General features: G+C 47.0%; 1 protein-coding gene across 4 annotated transcripts in view; it reads right to left on the bottom strand.

Moving 5' to 3' along the window:
* sbf2 (SET binding factor 2) overlaps window positions 1-9,507 on the bottom strand; it is a 77,944-nt gene that overhangs the window by 58,913 nt on the left and 9,524 nt on the right. The window lies entirely within an intron of this gene.

Here is a 9,507-nt window from a genome sequence, read left to right as displayed (position 1 = left end):
TCAGTTGAGCTCCATGTTATCCTGTGTATTCCCATTTCCTGGTGAGCTCATGGTGGATAGTCCTGCCTGTCTGTCTGTCTCTCTCCAGCCCAGAGACAGGACTGCTTCCTGGGGTGTTTTGTTTCTCTGGCACGCCGAACGTTGATTACTCATGTGTAGATCTTCCTGACAAACACATGATTCTCTTCTCCCTGTACTGGAAGGCATCCTGGTATCTGGAATGCACTGTTTTGCTTCGTTTTTACTGCCTTTTTACAAAACACTGCAGGAACGACGTGCAGTGCGACATGTCAACTTTGGTCACTGCGGTGCAGCACTGTCTGCTAATGCAAGCACATAGAAGATCTATCGAGAGGAGCTCATTAGACCACAACACTGCTGGCCTGACCCTGGTGTTCAAAACCTGCTCAAACAAACGTAGTCCGGCGGTTGGGCCGCAAGTCCCAAGACATACATTTTTAACGACCGACTTCAAAGAAGGACCCTAAACTCTGGTTGGTCTAGATCTGACAGCTTTCCCCCCCCAAATAGTGACATCATCCTCCTGCTACCTTTCCCAATTCCCGTTCTTCACCAACAATTCAGGATTTGTCCGAATACCTCCAGAGTCCTTCCGGAAGTACGTGCCACATTCCCCATCACAACATTGACTAGAGGGGGGGTGGAAAACGGAGTTCATGAAGTCAGAATTCCAGACAAGAGAAATGATACTAACGTTTACAATCTGGTCACGTCAGGTCACATTCCTGCACATGAGGAAGTAGGGCCCCCGAGCAGGAATCTTTTGTTTCATACATGTACACAAATCTGTCAAAACAAAAGAGACAGGGGATGTTTGTTTTTTTCATAGGGACTGGGAAGAGACTTCAAAGATTGTCCATAACTCCATAGTAGTAACCAGATTAATTGCGCTCATATTGTACACTCTGCACAGTATACTCGGAAACACGGAATGAAGACAGTACATCTGAACTCATTGAAGCCAAGACATCAGGGTTAGCGAGCTGGGTGTCTGAAACTGGAGTTGGGTGAGTTACTGTGAGGACAACACTCAAAGAGCCACGTTGTGTGTCGGTGTTGCACGCTTCAAACACGCACATTAAAGCGACACAGACACTTACATTGCTGCCAGTGGGTGTTAAAAACATTGCTTCTGTCTCAACGTGCAAAGAATGTTTGCTGCACACAGCCGACAAGCCAGTAGAGAGGAAAATGTCCTTAGGATTGAATGTCCTCACATCAGGCAACCAGAACACCAACTGTCCGTTGTGTAGAGTGAGATTTCGTGGAAAAGGTGGACCGCTAAAAGCTGTGACCTGATACGAGAGACAACTGATACTTTGGGTCATAAAAAAATGGAGAAGCTTACAAAGCCAAATATGAGCAGATGACACTGCAGGCTCGCATCAGAGGACAGCCACAGAGTCTGTCATGATAGGTCTTTGAAGACCAGATAACTTGTGTTATGCAGCACGAGATAGCTACCATGAGCCAAATTGCTCTCAAGGGTTAGGGGGTCCATATTAATAACCCAGAGTAAATCACAGCTGATCAAACTGGCCCAAAAGGTCACTGATCCTGTATCCAAGAGGGAACATTTGAAATGTGTTATTTATTAAATGTGTTATTTATTAAATGTTCTGGTGTTTAGACTAACACAACCTTGCATTCCTGAATTGACGAGTTCCCAAATTGCGAGGCTAATTTGACTTAGTAAAAGCAACACATCGCACAGATCAAGGCTGTCCTACAGTGGGTCTTATTCCACAGCCTGATAAGAAACAAATGCTGAGTAGTGGCTAACAGAGGGGGGGGGGGGGGGGGGGTAAAATTGCATTTCCAATTTTTCAAAATGAAGTCGGCGTACAGATGTGTAGCGGTGCGTGCACCGACTCACGACATCAGTTCATGGCTCCCATCACCTGACCAAACATGACGCACACATTTCACCCTCTTTATCAGTGAGGGAGAACAGCGGCGCGGGAGACAGACGTGACCGTGTTGTCCGCCACGCAAGTGGTTTGACGCTGGTCCAACTTCTATAAATCAACAGACGCAGCTGTTAAAAGCCCTAACAAAAACACCACGTTGCGATCGGACCAGATCTGAGCCCAGTCCACAGCCGGGAGACAGTCTGCTAGTTAGAGGACACACGGAGTGTACCGCCAACCTGGTTGGATTTCTGGAGAACCGATGGAGCTCTAAACATGCGTCCTATAAACTCTGCCCATACCTCCAGGGTACATATCTGAGTCCCCGACAGACATGCAGGCAGGCCAGTAAAGCAGCTGACCTGGGCAGTATGCAAGACATGCCGCTGGCTGAGAGGTACTGCCCTGGCTGGGTGGCCGGTATGCTGGCTGGCGGGCTGGCTGGCTGGCACAGAGAGGGAGCCCACGTAGCATCCAGTCTGAGGAGCCCGAACAGCACGAGCTTTGTGTTGTTCTGCAGCCTCTCGCCCACGGCCCAGGCCCAGCACACCCAGTCACAAGCTGACCTTTTCCCTGGATCTCAGATCCTGCATTCCCCTCCTCACAGGTCAGGTACATGGCTCCCCATCACACCCTTCTGAACACAGGGAGGAGTGGTGAGGGCTGTCTTAAAGACATGAAAACAAAGTCAAACATAAACAGTTTCCATTATTCAAATTCTCATTTGGCAGCCGAAACCTTTGTCCAAGGCTACATGGTGGCGTGGGACTCGAACCCACAATGCAACGCCCACCCTGTGCAGCAAAGTAGCATGGATATTTATTTACTTGGACTGAACCATGTTCAAAAGGAACACAGGAGTACTGCCTCGTCGCGGTGAGCCATTTCCAAAAGGGGTCCAAAGCCAAGTGCGGGAGCTGTCAGGAGGGCTGAGTCAGCAGATCCTTTCGAGATCTGCCACCTGCTACACTCAGAGCAGGCTTGTGGCTAGGAGCCAGACAGACACAGCCAGTGTCCTTGACAAAAACATCTTGGGCACTTATCCCCTTTAGTTCAGCTGGAACACTCACCAGATCTCCAGACCTGACCGTTGACCAGGACTGGCACAAGTTCAACAAAGAAGACCGGGGGAAAAAGCCACCTCAGGGAAATTAAAGGCTACACATTCCTGAGGAATATGCACACCAATCTGGATTCAGGACTCTCAACACTGTCAGGATAGACAGGGGTAAAATACCTGGTTTTATACTATATTAAGCTGCAATCAGCGAAGGCCTTCCAGGTGCTAGGACGTCCGTTTTCAGCTTGACAGACAGCATCAAGGAAGAAGTGATGAGTAAGAGGACTGTGTCATGTCCTGACCCTGATGTTCGAGGTCGAATCTTACAGGATACCTTTAGCCTGTGTCAATGTTGAGCGGTTAGCTCCGCCACACACACACGAGGGCGCGTGGCCACCTGTCACACAGACGTCTAACAGGTAGGCTAGTGCTTCAGGGATTTGACCTTTTTCACGTCACCTCGCCTGCGCTTGTATCGATTCTGCTACGTTAGCCAGAGCAGATAGAGCATACAGAGCAGGCTCTGGGCGAGTCAGGAGGAGGAGCAGCTCATAATGACAGCACAGCTGCTCCTCCTCCCAAATGGCCTCCTCATTAAGCGATATCTCACACTATCGTCATTTATTTCTCAAACCACAATTGAGATAAAGATCCTCAATCAGTCAATCATGCATGTTAGCGGAATATGCCATAGCAAGCCTACAGTATGGAAATTGCAAGGGATTCCAACGCGTGGCCTAAATGTTCGGGTTGTTCGCGACGTGAGAGGTTCCGTCACTCACGTTGACTTAAGTGTGTAACGACGCTGAACTCGGCTCACAATTATTTTCTGTATTCTTTTTTGTAACTTCCATGCGTGGCTGGTAGGCGACGGTAGTGATCCATTAAAGACCCGACTCATCCTGCCATGATTCTATAGTCCCTCTCTGAGACGACGTGCATTCAATCAATGCTGTTGTTGTCCAGAATTTCATCAGAACATTTGGGAGCATGAAAATACCCCTCCAATCAGGGAGGGGGGCACTACAATAAAGTCATCAAGAATCCAGAGAGAATGAAACCCACAAACACAGATATGTTCGGTACTGTATGGAAATGAATGCACAGGGTTATTTCTTCATAAACTGTCCAACTATAACTTCGCATCGGTACCGTAACAATTAATAACACATTTGAAATGCAACAAAATGTGGACGTTGTATGGTTCACTTGGAGCTTTCCACAAATTGTCGGTGTAATTAAAAGAGCAAACTCAGCAATTCAGCCATAAACATAAAAGGCATTCCAATCGTTCTCTGGCATGATGCGTGGCACATGTTTCATTTCCTAACCCCATCTTTCTAGTAGTAAATTCAAATAACGACGAGATGGAGGCAGTGGAAGTGTCTGATTCCAACACAAATAGAAAACACACTCACGATAACCATCGCAACACACTGAAATTATTTGAACACATGGATTTTGTTTTCCTCAGATCCCGAGGAAGATCCATAGGGGTCTCGAGGGGGGTGAAAACCAGACACTCGTCTGTTAGGTTTTCCGATTGGCCGTAATCCTCTTTGTTGGGACAGATAGAGTGAAGTTTCTAAGCTTGGATTTACGCCTATTTGAACAGCCAGAGCACACAACATCAGCTATACTTGACTCTGACTGGAAAGAAAACAGTTTGAAAGTCTAGTTTCCCTCTCAAAGCTCAGACAAAATCTCTGGATTGATAATGTAGTTGTCGATGTCGAGGTTTGACCATGACAGTATAAATGTGTGTGGCACACAGGCCTAATCCACCATTTAGTGAAAGTTGAAGTCCAAATGAATGCAATACACTGTACAAATTGCTCGAGAGACAAGGGAAACGATGTGAGGAATGCAGGCCTCTTTCTTGGAAATACAATTCCCCTAAAGCGTGCATCTTATATGATTAGCCTAAAGCAGGGAGTGCGAGTTGTAATTATATGCTCACCGAGGCATGTGTGGAACCTGTTTCTGAGCCCTAAGCTACACGGTTTCCCTGAACCTCCCAACTTTGGCTCTTTGACTTATTAGTGGAAACTAGTGCCACTATGGAATCCACACCCTGAAAATCACACAAACAACAGAAAAGGGATCAGTTTGTGGGGCTCCTGTACTCAGCTGACAGCTTGCACATTTGCCCCCTCCCCCCCGTCCCCCTACCCTTCTGTGGAATATATTTTTCTGCAGCCCACACAACATACAGCCCAACAACACCGGCGGACAAGCTCCAAACTGTGGGCTAGCGTGACTCTCAGTACTGCAGCGCTGCAGAGGAGCGCTGCAGAGGAGCGCTGCCACTGAAGATGAGAGCAGGGTCGTATATTCGGCACTTGCCCCGGCCTCGATTAGAAACACATTTTCTTCGCTCGCGTTGTAAACGCTTTTTCTGGGTGCATTCTTCATCTGTGGTTATTTAGTTTGCTGGGGGCCTGTTATGACCACAGAATGCTATTCGTGCACAGCCCGCATGCTTTTTCTTCTGTGTACAGATGTAGTCCCTAGCGCACGCGAATGACTCATTTTTTCTTTCACGGCGTGGAGGAAATCTGCAAATAATAACGGTTTACATTCCAGCCAAAATGGAGCTACAATGTTAATTGTTTGGTTGGGTATGTTAAACACTCTGGCATCTCAATTAAAACATCAAAAGGTGGCTGTCCGAGTCATTTACCCCCAGACCATAGTGTGTCCCACCACACATCTGACCCCCTGTGGCGCTGGTCCTCTCTGCATTCTTTTCCGGGCACTCACCGCTTCTCTTGAGTCACTTTTATGACCTAAATGAACCATGACGTGCATGCCATTTCCATCATCTGACACCCCTTTATTCCCTCAATCTCATTTTTGAGAAACTTAAACAAAGCACTTAAAATAAGTGCTTTGTGCCCCCACAAAAAAACAATTTTGCTGTCTCCCCAGTCATCTTTCAATCCCTTTTGATTGCTTTTGTAGAATGTGGAACACATGCTCCTGGGGATGCGAGCTCCTCTGGGTTTCAGGGCCTCGCTGATCCAGACTGGAGCAGCTCTAGGGGTTCTCTTCACGCCCAGAGGCATATCCAAAATGCCAAGACATCACAAATCAACACAGTGGATCTCTGCAGGGGTGGACTATCACAAACAAACACACAGCCATGATACAAGGGCCCCGAGGGTGTGCTCACTCCGTTTGGCTGAACTAGAAGGCGCTGTGGCTATATTTAACCAGGCTGCACATGTGGACGGGGATGTTTGAGGGATGATGCTGTGGGGACATTGTCACGGTCTATCCCTCCTTAGAGACACGGGAGAGGAGATGGCTCTGCACTCTGACACATGACTCGCTCCTCCCTGCTCCATAACTCTCCTCACAACTTGGCCACCAGCAGACACACGCACACACGCACACACACAGACACACACAGGAAGAGCAGCCCGGAGCACTGTCCACCCCTCATTCCGCCCCCCGTGCAACGAGTCTGGGCTTCACAACAGGCCGTCTACTGCCTTTATTAAACATGGATGCCCCGAGAGGGTGGAATTTTCTGGCTTGTAATGTCCCTTACAGGGCTGGAAATACTATTCTCATAGATGTCCAATACGGTGGTAAAGTGATGGCATTAAATGTGATTTCAAAACAGACTAAAACTAGAAACACACTTGGCTCTTCACATATCTTAATGCGTCTGATTTGTAATAAACTTAACTCACAGTGACTTGACAAGGAACAATTACGTAATATTTAATGGGCCAAATGAATCAGATGAAAAAGCAAATAACTGACATTGTTAACATTCTATGTTCCTTCCTGTCCCTGCATTGTCATCTTCAATTCTGGTATTTGTTGATGTGAAAATGAACGAGTGGTTTATTTCCTAAACAAATGAGCGAGTCATTGTAGCGACTGTCTCCAGTCGGAGTGTTCTATTTGCCTGTGACACCAGTGTATACTACAGCCAAACAAACACAGGCCTGTATAGTATATCCACGCATAAACAGTGATTTACTGCTGCTGTGTTATTCCATGAAAGCCTAAAAACAAAAACATAAAATATCCACAGCAAAATAAATTCCAAACATTTCAAGGAATCTAATCTCATATGTGGTCGTTGAGTAACTAACGGAGAGTGGCGGACATCTCCACTGGCGGTACCAAAGGGAAAATGGATGATCCATCAGTGAATCTCTGGGACGTTTTCCAACAGAGGAAAGAGAACATCTCCATAAACACTTCCAGAGGCTCCCTCTCCCCTCTCTTTTCCTCCCTTCATCCATTGCAGATCCGATACGTGACCGAAATGGATTACCTGCCCGCTGCCCGCTCCGCCTGACAGGCCCGTAGCTCATCTCACACTCTGCTTTATTCTCTTCTGGTCTGGTCTACATCACAGGGCCTCCTGAAAGGTGCTGGGCGACACACTCCCAAGTGCCACGGTAGAAGGATCTCCCGCTCGTGAGGGATGCCTGTTATCCAACACGCAGTCCGGACCCAGACCGTCCAGCTCTGGACAGGAGGCCGGCCTCTGGAACCAAAGTAGCAGCCAGAGATGTCCGAGCCGTAGATCTGACCATATCTAACAGCATGCTTTCATCCAGGGTCAGGAACGCTCCACGGCTCAGCCAGGAATCCACCTGACCCACGTGCATCGAACATCGCCTTTGATTTGTGTTAAGAGGAGAAACATCGGGCTATAAAAAGAATGAAGAGGCAACCTTTTATTTATAGAACAGTTCAGAGTTATACCTTCCACCAAGACTGAAAAATGTACACTGTTTGGCCCCACCTCAAACAATTCAAATTGTTAGCAGTCTCGACAGATAACTAATTAACACCTTGATTTGGTACAGCAGTTGGCTGTGAGTCACGTTCCAGAGACAGGCAGATGGGTACAAAAGTTATCAAATAAATGTTCTGAATCAGATGGGTACAAAAGTTATCAAATAAATGTTCTGAGTCAGATGGGTACAAAAGTTATCAAATAAATGACTTTGGTTAGTACAGCCAGCACCTTTAAGCATGATTACTCATTCCATTAAGGCAGGTTATATGGTGATTGTCTGTCAGAGGAATTTTGCCAGTAAGCTCCATTTCCAGTCCTGATGTCAAGGCTAGCCCAGGAGAGAAATGCAGACTGACATTCTGTAACCCAATTCACAAACGGGCAACATGTTGTTCTGTAAAGGATGAGGTCTAAATGTACCATGAAATCCATAGTGGGCTGTTGAAAAGAGAGGAATGGAACTTGACCCTATAAAGTAACCGAGGAAGGAAAAAAAGGAAATCCATCTGACCATAAAAGGCAGAATACTTTAGTCTTTACAGGGGGGCGGTGATGGAGGAAGAATGCAAACAACCACTTAAATGCTGCACTGAGGGCATTCTAATCAAATCAAATAAAAACTGCTGATTTAGCTTGTTCTTAATTGATCGAGTAATGCCTGGAACCTGTCAAAACATCCAGAGTGTGTGTAGAGCACTGGCATTCTGGAAGAGCCTCTCTCTTTTCTGACTCTCCTCCAAAACCCAGACTCCTTTAGAATGAGCTTTCACGCTAGCAAATAAACAAACAAGCAGGCGGGCTCCACTGGCCGGAGCAGGCCGGCAGGAACCACTGAGAAGCTGGGAAAGGCTGAGTGTTTGTCCTGCTACCGTTACCCTAGAGATTTACAACCAGTTCTCCCCAGATAGATAAGCAAATATTTGATAGTGAGCGAGCATTATGATCGTAATAACCCCTAAACAAAGTCAATGACCCCCCCCCCCCCACACACACACACACACCCTGATAGGAGAAGGGTGAGACAGGAAGGAGGACGAGGAGAGAGAGAGACAGTGAGAGAGAGAGAGAGAGAGAGAGAGAGAGAGAGAGAGAGAGAGAGAGAGAGAGAGAGAGAGAGAGAGAGAGAGAATGACGCAGGATGGATGGAGACCCAGCAGAGAGGGACAGATAAGAGCGGCTGGACTGGAGGAAAGGAGAAAGAGGGGCAAGGAATTTCCCAATTAGTGGTGAAGGAAGGGGTTGACATAAACTCTTAAATAAACAATCATTATGCATTTTGTTGACACAAAACATTCCAGTACTGTATCAGCAATGCATACTACAAATGAAAAACATGCGCACTGGTAAAATGTGGAGACTCTCAGTTAGTGGGTTCAACTGTCTTCTAGCAACATGACCACTGAAGATTCTACAAAGCGTCTTTTACTGTCCTCTGATGCCAATGCCACTCACAAACAACGGTAAAACTGTACAACCTGTGCAAATGACACATTAACTCCAGAATGTTCCAGAAGAGTTGCCAGGGCTCTCACTGTGAGCCCTCTTTACTAACAACATGATTGGTCAGAATGCACATTGCCGTGACCATGGAAACCGGTGGAAACACTGCCGACAACAGGAACGCTAGGTGGGCCTCGGAGTCACAACAGGAAATGATGCAACCCTCCATACATTTCTGCTCCGTCAGGAGCCGGACTTGTGTACATTAGGTTGAAATCCGGTCCATATGTTTGAACCATGGTGAC

The sequence above is a fragment of the Osmerus mordax genome, chromosome 13 (genome assembly GCF_038355195.1).
Source record: "Osmerus mordax isolate fOsmMor3 chromosome 13, fOsmMor3.pri, whole genome shotgun sequence".
In the NCBI taxonomy this organism is placed as follows: Eukaryota; Metazoa; Chordata; class Actinopteri; order Osmeriformes; family Osmeridae; genus Osmerus; species Osmerus mordax.
The sequence above is the reverse complement of the archived record's forward strand: the minus strand, read 5'-3'. Positions and strand labels throughout refer to the sequence as shown.